This window comes from Engystomops pustulosus, chromosome 2 (assembly GCF_040894005.1).
Source record: "Engystomops pustulosus chromosome 2, aEngPut4.maternal, whole genome shotgun sequence".
Taxonomy (NCBI): Eukaryota; Metazoa; Chordata; class Amphibia; order Anura; family Leptodactylidae; genus Engystomops; species Engystomops pustulosus.
In genome coordinates, this window is record NC_092412.1 from 98,078,182 (window position 1) to 98,095,925 (window position 17,744).

Consider the following 17,744-nt stretch of genomic DNA (forward strand, 5'->3'; position numbering starts at 1 on the left):
ATACAATGAGATTAAAATCTCATAACAGCCAGTAGTCAAATGAAGTTGCTGGGTTTTTCTCTATATATATTAAAAGATACCCTGCAATGCCCTAAATATAATATATTACCAGTGATGGCGAACCTTTTAGAGCCCGAGTGCCCAAACTTCAACCAAAATCCACTCAATTATGGTGAAGATTAGTAGACAATTACTTTCTCTTCTGTTTCGTGGACAACAGGACGCCGGGGCTTGAAGCAACATGTGCGGGGTGTGGCCACTTCTTCAGACATGCTCAGTGACATACACACCACCATTATATACACAATTATCAATCTGCTAATTTCTAAAATAAAAACAATGTAGGGGGCTTGGCCTAGCTATGGCGGTGACTAGACGTGCCTTGTGCTAGCTCCTGCACTATTCCCGAAAATAGCTGTGTGCCATTGAAATCCAGCACCCAAATCTGCTCAAAATGGGACCCAAGAAACGTGCGGACCCCAAGGTTTCCAGCACTCCCCTAACGAGGACAAATATGAAGGGGATCGGAAAATTTCTCACCCCTGTGGCAGCTCCGTCGGCCGCACCACGAGGTCCAGAAGTGGCGGCCAGGCCATCTCCGGCCGGGACCTCACACTCACCGACCTCCCATGATGGTCATATGGAGGCACAGCAGATAACGGCCATGAAAGGGGAATGAAAGAGCCGGACTCTCCGACCAGCCCCGACATCGTTCGCCGGCATGCACGAAGGACTCCTCACCGGAGGTAGCCTCTAGGATGGCGTCTCACCTCATTCCTGGCTCTCCGTCCCAAGGGAGCGGGGTGCCGCAAGACAGCACAGATGACTCCAAGGAGTTTGCCGACAGAGCGACAGATAAAGACGAGGTGGGAATCGGAGGAGGGGGGCGATCCCCGGTGGCTCCCTGACAGGTCCTGCGGCCTCACTGCTGGGGGGCCCGCCGGGGAAGGCCAGCGTCAGCACCGCAACGCAGTGGAGAGCGGTCCGCACCAACCAGCGGCAGTGGAGTTGAGAGAGCACATCTCCGATCTATCCCTAACAGGGAGGACATGGAAAGTTACATGGCCAGACTGGAGCAGTCATACGCTACAGAACTAGGGGTGGTACGAGAAGATGTTCAAAGAGTGGCTGCCAGTCTCCACTGTGGAAGACAGTACTTCTACCCTTATCAATCGTGCAGATGCTCACGAGACTTTATTAGCTACCCATTCTTTCCAGCTCCAATTTCTAGCAGATCAGCTGGATGACACAGTGAACAGAGGACGTCGTAATAACATTAGAGTGCGGGGTTTACCCGAAACAGTGGACAACTCCAACTTGCATAATACTCTACAGCAAATTTTCAACTCCCTTCTGGAGGTCCCGGCGGCAACACGTCTGGAATTAGACAGAGCACATCGTTCCCTGCAAGCCAAACCCGCGGCTCAAGATCCACCGAGGGATGTCATCTGCAGGATCCACAAATATCAGATCAAGGACGCTATTATGGCCAAAGCCAGAGAAGCTGGAGAGGTTGTTTTTCAAGGAACGCGCTTACAGCTGCTACCATACCTATCCCGCCTCACTTTATTTAAACGTAAAGCTCTCAAGCCTTTTCTGGAGGAATTGAGAAGAAGAAACATCCCATACTCATGGGGGTTCCCATTTCATCTACATATTCGACATGCAGAAAGGAGATACACCTTGCAGCATCCAGTAGCCGTCCCGGGTCTATCCGCTGCTCTGGGGTTTCCTGCTCCTGCCATTACGGAATGGCCCGAGGCTTCCAATTCCAGAGGGCCTAAGAGGTGATGCACCCCCCCTCCGCTTCCAGCAAGACCCCCACGACAGGGTGGTCGAAGGGGCCAGAGAGGCCGGGCAGCCCCTCCGTATCCAGCTCCGCAGCAGCAGAGAGTTCCTCGTCCTCAAGATAACCAGTAACTGTTTGATGCATTTTTCTTATAGTGATAGCTCTCCTGTTCTATCATTTGATTGGAAGCTTTGCAATATGTGATAATTTCTCTACGGTATCCTGCTTACCACTCTATAGTCGGAGGAGGGTTAAATAGTTTGTTTAAATCAGCTCTTTAATGGGTTCAAATGCCTATCTGTGCTGGATATATTCACATTTTATACATTTTATTACGTCAGAAACAGCTATAATAAGGGGTATATAGATTTTGTCTTTCCCTCTTGGCTAGACATTTCCCCCAGGGGTTTGCGTGTTTACCTGGCTATACACGCGTAGTTATATTGTACCCCAACTTAGACTTGGTTAATTGATTATCTGTATTTTGTATTGTCTTGTGTTTTGTCCAAACTCCGTTTTTGTGTTTTGTCTTGGAGTGCTTGTTGATTGAGTGTTGTCTATTGGATCATATTCTCCTTCTCATCTTCCTATCTTTGTTTCTTCAGCCCCCCTTTTTGTTTCCTTTTGCGCTGTACAATATCATTATGAGTAACCTGAGGTTATCCTTCTGCTCCTTTAATGTTAAGGGACTCAATGCGCAGGCAAAGAGAGGCCAAATTTTGTATCACCTTAATAAACAGAAAATACTAATTGCTCTCTTTCAGGAAACACATTTTGTGGCGAGCGTGGTGCCTACTTGCCCAACGAATTTGTACTCTAAATGGTATCATTGCCCGCATCCTGAATGGAAAGCTGGGGGGGTATCAGTGGCGTTCAACAAGTCCCTGCAATTTACGCTGATTGACTCCAAACTTGACCCTGCGGGCAGATACATGTTTTTGAAAATCAATGTACGAGGCTTTGTCTTCACCATCGCTAATGCATATTTTCCCAATTCTAACCAGGCATCCTTTGGCGTGACATTGCTACGCTTGCTGGCAGACTTTGCAGACGGCTCAGACATAATTCTGGGTGGAGACTTCAATATGGTGATGGATGTAGACTTGGATACGACTGCAGGTAGGTCATCTGTCTCCTTTGCCAAACGACGCAGACTAAAAACGGAGCTTCGTGCCCTACACCTAGTGGACATGTGGCGCACATTACATCCCTCTGCTAAAGAATATAGCTATCACTCCCTAGCCCACAACACTTACCAAAGACTCGACCATATATTCGTTTCTCATAGGTTACTTGATATGCTCCCCATATGTTCAATAGACACTTTTTTATGGTCTGACCACGCCCCTGTCTTTGGTTCTCTGGAGGGGTCACTGTGTCCGGTTCTAAAGGGCTCATGGCGCCACAATGATCATCTATTGGATGATCCCTTATGTGAGGAGGAGGTTAAGTCAACTATTCGGAACGCAATGGAGGAAGTCACTTCGGGAACTACTCCCCCCATACTTGTTTGGGAGGCGGCTAAACATAAAATACGAGCCATTTTTATGTCTCATGGGTCCAGATTGAAGCAGGAGAGGGCTTACAAACTTAAAAAAACGCTGCACACTCTAGCGGATAAGGAATGTATTAATAAATCCACTCCCTCAGAGACTTTGAAGGTGGAAATATCCTTATTGCGTCAAGAAATTCTTTCCATTTTAGACCAGAAATACAGGTGTGCTTTTTCGAATATGGGGACAAGTGTGGAGCCTGGTTAGCGAAAGCAATACACCCCCGCACGCCGACCACACACATTTTCTCCATAAACTCGGCAACTAAGGGATTGGTCCACAAGGAATATCAGATACTAGACAAATTTTCCAAATTTTATTCTGCCCTGTATAACATAAAAGACTCTGGGTCTGGCACTCCTTCTCCAAGTACTCTATCTATTGAAGAGTACCTGGAAACAAACCCACTACCAAAAATTCCAGACACGGAAGCCGAGACTCCGATCTTAGAGAATAACTAAGAGGAGGTGGCACTAGTCATTAAAAATCTTAAGACGGGTAAGAGCCCGGGTCCAGATGGCTTCACAGCCAGGTTTTACAAATTATGCAAAGCTGAGCTGCTACCCTTTCTAACTAAGGCATTTAATTCTGTCTCAGAGGAGTGCCCCTTTCCAGACCAGGCGTTGCAGGCATACATCACTGTTATTCCTAAGCCTGGGAGAGACCAAACACACTGCAGTAATTTTAGACCAATTTCCTTACTGAATGTGGACACTAAAGTATACTCTAAGCTGTTGGCCATACGGCTCCAACCGTACATCAGGAACAGGTTGGCTTTGTTCCGGGGAGGGAGGCCAGGGACAATACCATTAAAACAATCTCCTTAATTGAAAGGGCAAAATCCTCTGGCACATCCATGTGCTTGCTTTCCATAGACGCTGAAAAAGCGTTTGACTGGGTTCATTGGGGGTTTCTAGAAACTACCCTACGCTCCATTGGTCTAGGCTTCCGGATGAGGGATGAGGGATATACTGGCCCTATACCATAGGTCTTCTGCGAGAGTAAAAGTGAATGGGTCATTATCCCCGCCATTCTCAATCTCAAATGGGACTAGGCAGGGGTGTCCCTTGTCTCCCTTCCTGTACATTTTGGTGATGGAGTCTCTGGCCATAGCGTTGAGGAACAATCCTAATATCAAGGGAATTCAGGTTGGGCACATACATCACAAGATGTCTCTTTTTGCTGATGACTTACTGTTGTATGTGACCAATCCTCAAATCTCCCTCCCCTCAATACTGAAGGAATTCGACACATTCAGTAAATTGAGTAACTTTAACCGGTTCGCGACCGCCCGCCGTGTATTCACGGCGGTGGTCGGGTCGCGCTGCATGGAGAGGGCTCCAGGTCTGAGCCCTCTCCATAGCCGGTAAGTCTTTGCTGCATGTTGCAGCAAAGGCTTACCGGTAACACCCGCGATCGGTGCTAGCACCGATTGCGGGTATTTTCGCAGCGATGGCTGCCGGCAAAGCTGCCATCTTACCTGGGATCGCCGCTCCCCGTGACGTCATCGGGGGGCGGCGATCCGTCTCCATGATAGCCTCGGGTCTTCGCGCGGAAGACCCGAGGCTATTTCATTTTAACCCCTTCATTACAATGATGCACATTGTAATGAATGAGGAGGAAAATCCCCATATACTGCCATACTGTAGAATGGCAGTATATGATAGGATCGATCAGACAACCTAGGGTTAAAGTACCCTAGGGAGTCAGAAAAATAGTATAAATAAAAATAAAAAAAAGTTTAAAAAATAAAAATTATAATAAAAAAAAATAAAATTTCACCCCCCTTTCCCTAGAACTGACATAAATATAAATAAACAGTAAAAATCATAAACACATCAGGTATAGACGCGTCCGAAAATGCCCGATATATCAAAATATGATATTGGTTTTTCAATGCGTTTAACCCTGGAACGGAAAATAGCGCCCAAAGTCGAAAATGGCACTTTTTTGCCTTTTTGAAAAATATAAAAAAATCTATAAAAAGTGATCAAAAGGTCGTTCAGGCTCATTGGAAATATTATCAAATTTCACAAAAAATGACAGCACCCACAGCTCCGTACACCAAAGTATAAAAAAGTTATTAGCGCCAGAAGATGGCAAAATCAAAAAAATAATTTTTGTACAGGAGGTTTTAATTTTGAAAACATTATAAATGTATGAAAACATTATAAAACCTATACAAATTTGGTATCCCTGTAATCGTACCGACCCAAAGAATAAAGTAGACATGTCATTTGGGTGTGATACAAATGTGAAGCATTTGGAGTGTGAATGATAATTACATCAATTAGAATGTGACAATGTGGCCTATTAAGTTTCTAATAAGGATTATACAAAATGGAGTAAAACCTTGTCCTTTGTCTCATCCATGATGTGATCACGCAGTGTTAAAAGCGAGAATCACGCGCTGCACAGGACAATAACAAGTCTTCTGCACATACCAGCGCGTGATCATTGATACATATGTTACAAAATGATGATGTGACAGTATCTAGTACGGAATAATGCCTTTGTTCATTTCATGTTACAAAATGATGCGGCAGTATCTAAAATAGATGATGCCTTTGTTTACGAAATGATATAAAAGCAAGGGGATCCTGACAGGGGGCAGGGACTTTCCAGACGGGACAAGTGGACGCACGTCTGTCTGTGATGCAAGCCGGGAAACTGCCTTCCTCTGTCGAGGTCCCCCGATAGGGAAGTGATGCTACAATATCCGGTAAATATATTGATGTTTGCTTCTCATGATTATAAGAATTATGTGATAAGGATATAATTATATGATTTTATGTAATTTTCAATAATAAAGTATTACTGTTTTATTAATCCCAATCTGTGTGTTGGTGAGCGCTTCGTATGTTTGGGCAATGCCCGCACTTAGCTGACTCGGTAATACATAAATTGGCGTAGTCGGCAGGATATCGGAAGCGATATCTAAAGAACCATAGGGGATATCCTAAAACTAACTACATAGGGTGGAAGCATATTGGACACCGTACATTAGTGCAAATTTTTGACAATTGGCACGGTGCCAAGATGTTCCGGAAAAAGAAAGATACCAAAACCACGCCACATGTACACGTCCCGGGCTGGTCCCAGGCTCCGTATGATAATGGGGTGCAGGAATTGTGTAGTTCAGGATTGTTGGAACCATGGGAAGCAAAATTAAAAGGGTCAGAACACCTTCATCTAGTACACATACTAGAGGAGGTCCCTGTTAGGACAGGTGATGCAGTAACCCCTTCATCTAGTACACATACTAGAGGAGGTCCCTGTTAGGACAGGTGATGCAGTAACCCCTTCATCTAGTACACATACTAGAGGAGGTCCCTGTTAGGACAGGTGATGCAGTAACCCCTCGATCTAGTACACATACTAGAGGAGGTCCCTGTTAGAACAGGTGATGCAGTAACCCCTCGATCTAGTACACATACTAGAGGAGGTCCCTGTTAGGACAGGTGATGCAGTAACCCCTTCATCTAGTACACATACTAGAGGAGGTCCCTGTTAGGACAGGTGATGCAGTTGCTTTAGGCAGACGTTGTTGGATATTGGCAAGTGCCTACAGCCATATGCATGAGCGCAATCAACAACTTCAAAGGAAAGAGTCTCAGTTAGAGCAGAAACTAAACTGAGTTGGAAGAAGGTGGTGTTGGAGTGTAATACCTGCCTTCTGAATGATAAACTACAGCATTATAAGAGCATTGCAGAAAATACTGCTGTAAAAATAGCCCAGAATAAATACAGGAAAAGAAAGGGCAAAGTTAACAAAAACAAGGTGCACAAAATTATTGCAGAAGCCTCAATAGATTGGAATCCAGATAAGTGGGATGGGGATGTGTGGGATTCTTCCTCTAATTCAGAATGGGAGGACCCCCCAGACCCTGTAATAGACCCCCCCTTCCCCGAGTGTGTTAGCCAAACGTATCGGAAAAAGATTAGAGAGAACAGGAGAAAGTGAGATACAGTGGTTGGTCAGAGTAAGTGAATATGGAGGAACGGGAGTAATGCTGGATGAGGGAGATGTGGGAAAGTTTATCACTCTATCCACAGACCCTATTACACAGTGTTCTTTTAAGACCTACTTTGTGGATACCGGGATAAGGGTGCAGAATTTACTTTTAATTCTGGCTCACTGTTTCCAGAACAGGTATCCGGCAGAGTTAGATTTGCTGTTGAATGAGAAACCCTGGTATACTATAAGGGATGGTCTTGAGAGACTAAAAGAGGAGGCAATGCGTAGCGCCTTATCTGTATTAGGGATGGAAGATGATTTCCTGAACTACCCTCTCACAGCCAGCATAAGAAATAGTCACACCTCCAGCATATAAAGCAGTCATTTTAACCCTTACGGTAGCAATGGCTGGAGAAGCTATTAGCACAGTGTTGGCCAGAATGAGAAAGTTGCAAGATATTAGAGATTTGAAAGAGCCTGCAGCCCCCAAACACTCGGGGAACAGTAAACCTTATAACTCAGATTGGAGGAAAAAACAAGAAGGGGATTCTAGTAGGGTCTTGAGGAAAGATATGTTCCAAGCTCTGCTGAAAGCTGGGGTGAAAAAGGAACATATCGATGGGAAGGAAACTCAGGAATTATAGAGAATGTATAAACAAAAAGTATTATCAGTAAAAAAGGCTAGCACAGGAGAGCCCCTAAAAGAAGGACCTTCTTAAGCCATAGGAAATTTCTTGGACAGATTATCAATATGTGTATCCTTGGGAGGAACTGGCGGCCGCGGTTGCAACCAAGGTAACACAAGAAATGGATTAAAAGTCATTAATCACTGATTTAGGATCAGATAATGAAACAGCATGAGTAGCCAGCCAAACCCCTGTGTTTATAAAAAGAGATGATCACCCCTATGTTAATCTTAGCATCCATTGAAAGGGGGTAATATTCAAAGAGTCCCAGCTTTGATTGATAAGGGGGCAAAGGCTACTTTAATATGTGGAAATCTCAAAAAAATTAAAGGTCCTAAAGGTAACTTGCCCATTAGAAACTACCCCGTTTTGGTGGTCCCGATACCAGAATACATTATTGACATTGATATTCTTAAAGGGATAACACTACATTTGAAAGAAGGAAAATTTGCATTTGGGGTAAGAAAAACGGAAAATTAAGCATGTCCGTTATTGGAAGGGAAGGTATAAATGCCCCCAATACATATTCTCCCGGCTTCTAAACTAGTTGCCCTGAAACAGTATCAAATTTCCGGGGGATACAAATAAATTCTTGAATACACCCCTACTACTGTTTTTCATGTTGATGCTCATGTACCAACTGATTCACTTGAACGTTTGTTTAATTCCAAAGCAGATAAACAAGCAGCGATCAGAACAGCAGACACTTCTTCCAGAAAGAAAAGCAATCATGGCTTCAGGGTACACAACAAAAGTGGACACTTGAAAAAAAAAAAAAAAGGCTACTTACAGGTGGACCCAAGATAGAGGAATTCCTCTAACACTTGACATAATTAAAGATACCATCCAGAATTGCCCAATATGTCAACATAGCCAGAAAAGAGAAGTTCCCCACACAGTAATGGGACACATAGGTCGAGGACAACTACCAGCTCAAATTTGGCAAATTGATTTCATTGGCCCTCTGCCAGAAAGCAGGGGATGCAGATATTTGTGTACGGCAGTGGATACATACTCAGGATTGAGGGTAGGATTTCCTTGTAAGTCTGCCACTCAATGGAGTACACTGAGAACTTTGGAAACTGTTACCCAGTATTATGGAGTCCCGTTGCAGATGTAATCAGACAATGGGTCACATTTTACTGGAGAATAGGTCAAAAAGTATACACAAGACAACAACATCCACTGGGTATATCATATGCCTTACTATCCTCAAGCAGCAGGGTTAGTGGAAAGGATGAATGGGTTTCTTAAAAGCACCCTAAAGAAGCTAAACCCGTCAGACAGTGCATATGGGCAATGGAGGGATCACCTTAGTGAGGCTATACGGATTTTAAATAATAGGCCCATTACTGATTCAATGACTCCTTTAATGAGGATGTTGACCCCTAATATCACAGTAAAAGTTAATAATATAGTAGATTCACTGCTGTATAAGAAAATTCAGGAGAATGCAGCTACACCCATTCGAGCTACACCACTGTCGGCAGGTTTGGATCTGAGCTCAATGGAGGTAAATCTTATCTCCTCAGGTAAGGTTCAGGAAATAGCCACTTATTTAGGATGTAAAATTACAAAAGTTCACTATGAGCAAATAGTCACAAGATCTAGTTTAGCTCTGAAAGGATGTATAGTGTTGGGAGGCGTAATTGATGAAGATTATCAGGGTGAGATGATCAACTTGGGTACAGAGAAAAACCAAACAATTGCCCAGTTATTGCTTATTCCCATCAATAATGCTACTCCAAAAGAAGGGTCTGTCCCATTAGAAGTTAACATAAGGGGAGATAAAAGTTTTGGCTCTTCTGATGCTACCAATTTTGGAGCTAAAATATGGGTTCTAAATAACTAAGGACCGCCCTCTCCCACAGCAGTGATAGCAGTGGGGAAAGCTATCATGAGACCTGGAGTAGAAAAATGGGAATATGTTCCACAGGAAAAATGTTACTTGAGAGAATGAGTAAATATAATGTTTGTGTTTCTTTCCCTTAGACGTACCTAACTATTGGAATCCTTGGAGGCGGGTATTTGGCCGGAAGTAAAACCTGAACGCCTGGTGCCTTATTGGAAAAGACTAACATCACCACGCTAGGATGGAGTTGGAAAGGAAATCCTACTAATCGAACCTAAGATAATTTCACCTATTTTGCAAAGAAAACATGTTTGGTTGCTGATATATCTTTTGAACAAGGACAAGGGTGGAGAGGACCACCAGAATCCTCCAGCAACCTATTTAGGCCTTGGTATTTGATGTACCAGGACAATTTGAATACAATCATTGATTCTAAACTACAATTAAAATGTTGTGAACAGCTAGCAAATTATCCATGTGCCATTGAGTGATAAGCGGCAATTGGCAACTAATTGTACAATACCCTTTACTGAAGGTTTCAAACATAATATTGTATCGTCAGAAAAGTCTGTTATAACCTGGAAAAATAATAGTGTTATCACAGGACGAGGATCTTTCCTAGTATACCTAGTCCTAATTAACAAAAGTAGATCCAGGACATATTAAAAGAATACTCTCTACTTGTGCCAAAGTGGGGACACAAACACATAAAACTGTTATAATGACTACAGTGACATTTCTTCCTCTACCTAAATGTAACCAGAAAAGAAAAAGACAAGCTTGGTATGACACTTTACTGGGAGGATACGGTGCAGTAACCTGTACTGTCAACGGATTTGATATTGAGACTCTAGCCAACAAGCTAAGCCAAGCCGGAAAAGGAATTCAAGATGCATTGACTCTACAGGGACAATGGATGCCTACCATATGGCACCCTTGGTGATAACCCATTGATGTGGACACTATTCTATTAAGGACTATTAATAGAACTGATAATATTTTAGAGGGTTTAGAGGTTAATACTCGCAGAGTTTTGAATTTCACTCTATGTACTATGCAAGTAGTATACTATATACAACAGCATGATGCTATACAAACTAAGTTGATGACTGGGAATGAAGCAGTGTGGCGAGAAGTGTTTAAAACTGCCATACCGAGTCAATCCTGGCTCAAGATTGATGCTCCAAAAATGATACATATATATATGGTATAATCAATGTATACAATGTAACCAGAGTAAAAACTATGTGTAAATTTGTAGTAATGCCTATACTGTTGGGGCCCCCAGGATCTCAGCACTATTGGATGCCAGAGTTCCAGGGGACCTACATAGATTCACAGAATTATACTCATGATTTATCTTTTTGTAATGACACATTAGAGGGAAAGATTTGTAGATTACAATCCAAGACTTATGAACCATGCTTGTTACATGCTCTATTAATGTATGTAAATTTACTATATTGCCATTAACCTATCAGTTATTAGTTGAAGTAGCCCCTCAAAAAATATGTGTGGTCACCAATGTTCCTGTTATTCCAAGAATGGAAACGCCCTGTGTAGGATGCATGAAAAATGTATATGTGTTAGTTTGGAATAATGAAACTTTCTTGTTAACTCATGATCACATGATATTCAAAGATATAAAATGGACTCCACTTACTCTAGAAGTGCAGTCATGGGATTTGAATTTGACTAAGTTAAAACAATTGATCCAACATTCAGAGTATGGACAACAATTGATTCAACAATTGAATAAGAGTGTGCAATACCATACTGTCACAACAACTATAGTAGCTGATAAAATAGTTAAGATGGGTTCTTCCATCCAAGAAGCTACATCACATCACTGGTGGGACATTTCCATGGGATATTCTCCATCTGCAGAGAGGATGTGATGGCTTATAAATTGTTTACCAGACCACGAGTTGTCATGGTCAACTATAGAAACATCAAATAGTCTACATTGTCAAGGACCTATTGTGATACAAATGTGAAGCATTTGGAGTGTGAATGATAATTACATCAATTAGAATGTGACAATGTGGCCTATTAAGTTTCTAATAAGGATTATACAAAATGGAGTAAAACCTTGTCCTTTGTCTCATCCATGATGTGATCACGCAGTGTTAAAAGCGAGAATCACGCGCTGCACAGGACAATAACAAGTCTTCTGCACATACCAGCGCGTGATCATTGATACATATGTTACAAAATGATGATGTGACAGTATCTAGTACGGAATAATGCCTTTGTTCATTTCATGTTACAAAATGATGCGGCAGTATCTAAAATAGATGATGCCTTTGTTTACGAAATGATATAAAAGCAAGGGGATCCTGACAGGGGGCAGGGACTTTCCAGACGGGACAAGTGGACGCACGTCTGTCTGTGATGCAAGCCGGGAAACTGCCTTCCTCTGTCGAGGTCCCCCGATAGGGAAGTGATGCTACAATATCCGGTAAATATATTGATGTTTGCTTCTCATGATTATAAGAATTATGTGATAAGGATATAATTATATGGTTTTATGTAATTTTCAATAATAAAGTATTACTGTTTTATTAATCCCAATCTGTGTGTTGGTGAGCGCTTCGTATGTTTGGGCAATGCCCGCACTTAGCTGACTCGGTAATACATTGGGGCACTCAGTGAAAGACGTAATATCCAAGCCCACAAGAAAATGACGCAAATGCGTTTTTTCACCATTTTCATTGCATTTGGAATTTTTTTCCCGCTTCCGAGTACATGGCATGGAATATTTAATACCATCACTATGAAGTGCAATTTGTTACGCAGAAAACAAGCTGGCACACAGCTCTTTACGTGTAAAAATAAAAAAGTTATAGATTTAACAGTATTGTTAAATATTTCCCTCTCGCAGGCAGAAATAGAGCACTTGACCTCAAATTTTCCCTTTAAATTGGCTAGCACTTCCATTAAATATCTGGGGGTGCAAATCTCTTCAGACTTATGTAGCTTATATGCTCTCAACTACGAACCACTATTGAAATCCATCATTACTGACTTAAATAAGTGGAAGGGGTTGGCTCTGTCATAGTTTGGAAGGATTAATGTTCTAAAAATGGATATTCTGCCTCGGTTGCTATACCTGTTTCAGACGGTACCCATGGACATCCCAGGCACCTTTTTTGTGACTCTTCACAAGTTATCGCGCCAATTCATATGACGAGACTCCCCTCCTCGCATACGGAGGAGCCTCTTAACAAGACCTAAACGTTCGGGCGGGACTACCGGATTTTATCACTTATCATAGAGCAGCTGTAGGGGCATGTATACTAGACCTTTTCCACCATAAGGAAGGCAAAATTTGAATTAGGTCAGAACTAGATCTTTCTTTGCCTCATGCTCTGGGCTTCTTCTGTCTCCCTCAATCTGTCGCACTTCAGTCTCTTCCGCTCTCTTTCATGTTAAAAAGATTGGTGCGAATCTGGAGGAGATTTGCGCTTAAGCGGGGATTAGTTTCTGTCCCTGGTCCTATGACTCCCCTCTTGGGAAACCCCCAGTTTGAGCCAGGGATCCAGGCCAACTCCTTTTTGGGTTTTAGACAGGATGCCCTACCTAGAATTAGGGACGTGGTATCCGAGGATGGGATCCGTCCATTGGCCGACATTAGTGCAGGAACCCGCCCGGGTCACTGGCTTAAATATCTTCAACTGAGAAATTTCGTTTCTTCACTAGCACCAACTGCTACACTAACATCTACTCTCACTACCTTCGAAGAACTCTGCCTCACCAAAACCCCACTCACCCATACCATTTCGCTCCTATATGGCATCTTTTTGGCAAAGGAGATTGGTGACGCGAAACCATATTATGCTAGGGCTTGGGAAACAGATATTGGTAAAGAGCTAACGTTGGAACAGTGGGATACAATATACACACTGACACATGTTCTCTCCTCATCATGTAGATTGCAGGAACTTAACTTCAAAATTCTTTCCTGCTGGTACCGAACACCGGTTAGGCTAAAGCAGATCTACCCACAGGTCTCAGACCAATGCTGGCGATGTGAAACTGAAACGGGCGGAGTTGTCCTCTAATCGCCCAGCTTTGGCGCGATGTCAATAACCTGTACAACGCCTTAACTAAGTCTAATCTGGCCTTAGCCCCGGAACAGGCTCTCCTCTCCGCCTTACCTGGTCCTATTTCAAAAATTAAAAAGGGTTTGCTGAGGCACTTTCTGGTCGCTACGCGCCAGATTATTCCAAGGCATTGGAGGTCGACTACAACCCCATCGAGAAGTGACTGGGTGGTTGCTCTGACTCACATCCAAAGGATAGAGAAGCTCAAGGCGATAGATGAGGGCAGAGTGACAATGTTCTTTTCCATATGGTCTTCCTGGTTAGCCTTTAGGGACTCACCTGCCCTTGCGGCATGGGTCTCCTCTGGGGTAGTCCCCTGAGTGCTTGAGCAGTTCACTCTCTTTGGAAGACTCCCTCTGCACTTCTGTTTCCCCTTATTGTCTATTCTGAACTTGATGTAGTATGTGATCTAAATTTTCTTTGTTTCCAATGTTGTATGTATGGTTGTATGTATGTAGATGTATTTATGTAGTGTTATCTTAGTTAGTTTTGATGCGTTTTTATTCTGACTTTGACTTATTTGATGCAGCCTAACTGTTATGTAACGTTATGCCTTATAAGGCACATAGATTAGAATTGCAAGTTACTTCATTATGTCATTGTATGATTGTCATGATGCTATATTGTTATTGATATTTTTGGACTGTCCAAGTTTTAAGTCCTGTGTAATTTGTCTTGCACTCTCCAATAAATGTTTATTGACCATAAAATAAAAACAATGTATAATTTCTTATTTTACCACATGTAAGGTACTATTTCCCTAAAACTTTCTGAAATTATGTTATTATACATTTTTCATATATTGATATCATATATGATCTCAATATACGGAAAGACCTACCAGTATATACAGTGGTTGTCAGCTAGGCTATGAACTTGAATCCTTACAGATAAACATTGAAATTGCAATTCTCATTCATTCCTTTCAGAGACAATGCATTAAGACTAAATATCCAATACGTTTCGCGTTTTAATAGTTTCCTTTTAATGCCTTCCTGACTCACAGCTTCTATAATAATAATAATTTGTTTATTTATATAGTGCACACAGATTACGCAGCACTGCACAGAGCTTGCCAAATCAGTACCTGTCCCCATTGGGGCTCACAATTTAATCAACCTACCAGTATGTTTTGGAGTGTGGGAGGAAACCCAAGCCAACACAGAGAGAACATACAAACTCTTTGCAGATGTTGACCCTGGGACTTGAATCCAGGTCTCCATCGCTGCAAGGCTGTATGTCCCAAACTTACTTGCTTGTCCCATCTGTCAGGGGATGATCTCCTGGGACATTGGCATTGTTCTTAAAAATACTTTATAATTATTTTTTTTTAACTTCTTTATTGCAGATTCAATATACAACACATTAGTACATTTCCAAGTACAGTATTTCATTTTTTCCAGTGTTACGTTACAGATCTACAGATTTTTTTTCTGCTTAACCGAAACAAAGTCAACATCAATACAATAAACAGTGCATCAATAGAGTCCGTCTATCGAAGTGTTCAGGGTTTATCTTTTCCTTTTGATCTTTCTTCCCCTAAATGGGGAATGATATTTGTTTGCCTGGTCATTAGGCAGCATTCCAGCTATCCTGTATAGTTTCAAAGCAGAATCTTTCCATTCCATGGAGCCAAAACCCCAGTCTCTCTCCGAGTAAGACAGTAGCATGTTTATTATCAGTCTCCTCACACAGCCACTATGCGAGTTTGTCCTATTGCTCTACCCTGTCGATAAGTACCCTCAAGGTGGTTTTGCATATTATATCTAGCCAGGTCTATCCAGTTTGCACCTCTCACATAGCCATCCTTAATCCTTAGTCACACCAGCTACTCCATATGTGATCAAATTTACCTGGTTTTTGTCTGTGTTTACATATAATTTTTTCATATGGCAATATTTGGTTTACTTGCAACTTCCACATACTGAGGGTGGGAGTATTGGGGGCGTACCACCTCAGTGCTATGCACTTCCGGGCCAGAAACAGCGTTTCTTGTAAAAATATATTTGGTAATGGTTCCAATCTACTTCAGAAAGTAGGCCCAGCAGACATACCTCAGGGGTGTGTGGTACTGGAAGTGATAGAATACGGATTAGGAAGTTTGTTATTTCCTTCCAGAACTCCTGGATCGGTACGCAGATCCAACTTATGTGCCAGAAGTCTGCATCCATTATTCCGCATCTAGGGTAGGCGGTGCTTAAAATACGACCCATATGCCTTAAGCGTACTGGGGCCTGATGTGTGAAGTACAACTGGATTCATTTATTATTTGCTGAGGGTGATACTTTAAGGTGTGAGGATAAAAGTTCTGGTATGGATTCCTTGTCTACTTTATAAATATATTTAAATGAGCCTCTCACCTCCTTTGTGTTCATGCCACCTGGCCCCACCCTCAGACGGCACGATCAGTGTAGCAGGGCACCTGGGAACAAGCAGGGGTATGAAGTGTATGTTACATGGTACTGTATGGCTTTGGGGCTTGAGGTGACATGATGTGTATGTTACATAGGACAGTATGGCTGTGGGGCTTGAGGTGACAAAAGGTGTATGTTACATGACAGGTGCATGTCTGGTGGGACTTTACGAGGCAGGAAGTTTATGTTACATGGGACTGTGGGTCTGATGGAAACTGAGGTGGCACGGAATGTATATTACATGGGACTGCGTGTCTGGTGGGTCTTGAGGTGTATGTTGCATGGGGCTGCGCGCCTGGTGAGGCTTGAGGTGGCGTGATCTGTATGTCACATGAGGCTGTGTTTCTGATGGGGCATCAGGTATACATGGGACTGTATGTTTGGTGGCGGAATGAGGTGTATGTTATATGGGACTGCATTTCTTGCAAGGCCTGAGTTATGTTACACACACAGTGTGCATATTAAGGGTTGAGGTGGCATGAGGTGTATGTTACATGAGACAGTGTATGGTGAGGTTTGAGGTGTATATAACACAGGACTGTGTGTCTGATGGTTTGAGGTGCATGTTACAACATACAGGCTGTCTGGTGGGTGCTGAGGTGGCATGAAGTGTATGTTACGTGTTACTTGGTGTCTGGGGAGCCTTGAGGTGTATGTTACATGGAACTGTGTGTTTTGTGGGGCATATGGTGGCATGAGATGTACAATACAAGAAACTATGTGTCTGGTGGGGCACGAGATGTATGTTACATGGGACTGAGTGTCTGGCTGGGCTTGACGTTGTGTGAGGTTCATGTTACATGGGACCGGTGCTCATGTCTCACAAGAAAAGCAGTCCCATGTAACATACACCTCAAGCACCATCAAACATGCAGTCCCATGTAACACATACCTCATGCCCTAGATACACAGTCCCATGTAACATATACCTCATGCCACCTCAACCCCCAGCAGAAACAGAGTACCATGTAGCCAGTGGCGTAACTAGGAGTGACAGGGCCCCCTAGCAGGCTACTGTATGGGGCCCTCCCTTCCCATTTAAAAAATATACATATTAGCATACTCACACATATAAATACACTCAAGTCCATATACACATACATACAGTGCCATATGCAACATACTCACATACAGTGTAGACAGACACCTTATACACATCACAGATAATGCATATATACATCACAGTATAGGTCATATACATATTATGCTGGACATGTGCAGTACAATATAGATAGAATGGTGCGCATCCTCCATTCTTTACTGTGTCAGGTCAGATGACGGGGCCCCCTGACACTGTGGGCCCCATAGCGGCTACTATGGCTGCTACCACTGTAGTTACACCCTGCATGTAACATAAACTTCATGCCACATCAGTTCCCACCAGAC

The 17,744-nt window shown here is 42.8% G+C and overlaps 1 long non-coding RNA gene across 1 annotated transcript; it reads left to right on the forward strand.

The window, feature by feature from the left end:
- The first annotated feature begins 5,591 nt into the window (after positions 1–5,591).
- LOC140118141 (uncharacterized) lies at positions 5,592–11,257 on the forward strand. The gene is made up of 2 exons (XR_011853145.1): positions 5,592–6,064; positions 9,979–11,257. It is a non-coding gene; the product is annotated as an uncharacterized lncRNA (long non-coding RNA).
- The last annotated feature ends 6,487 nt before the right edge of the window (positions 11,258–17,744 follow it).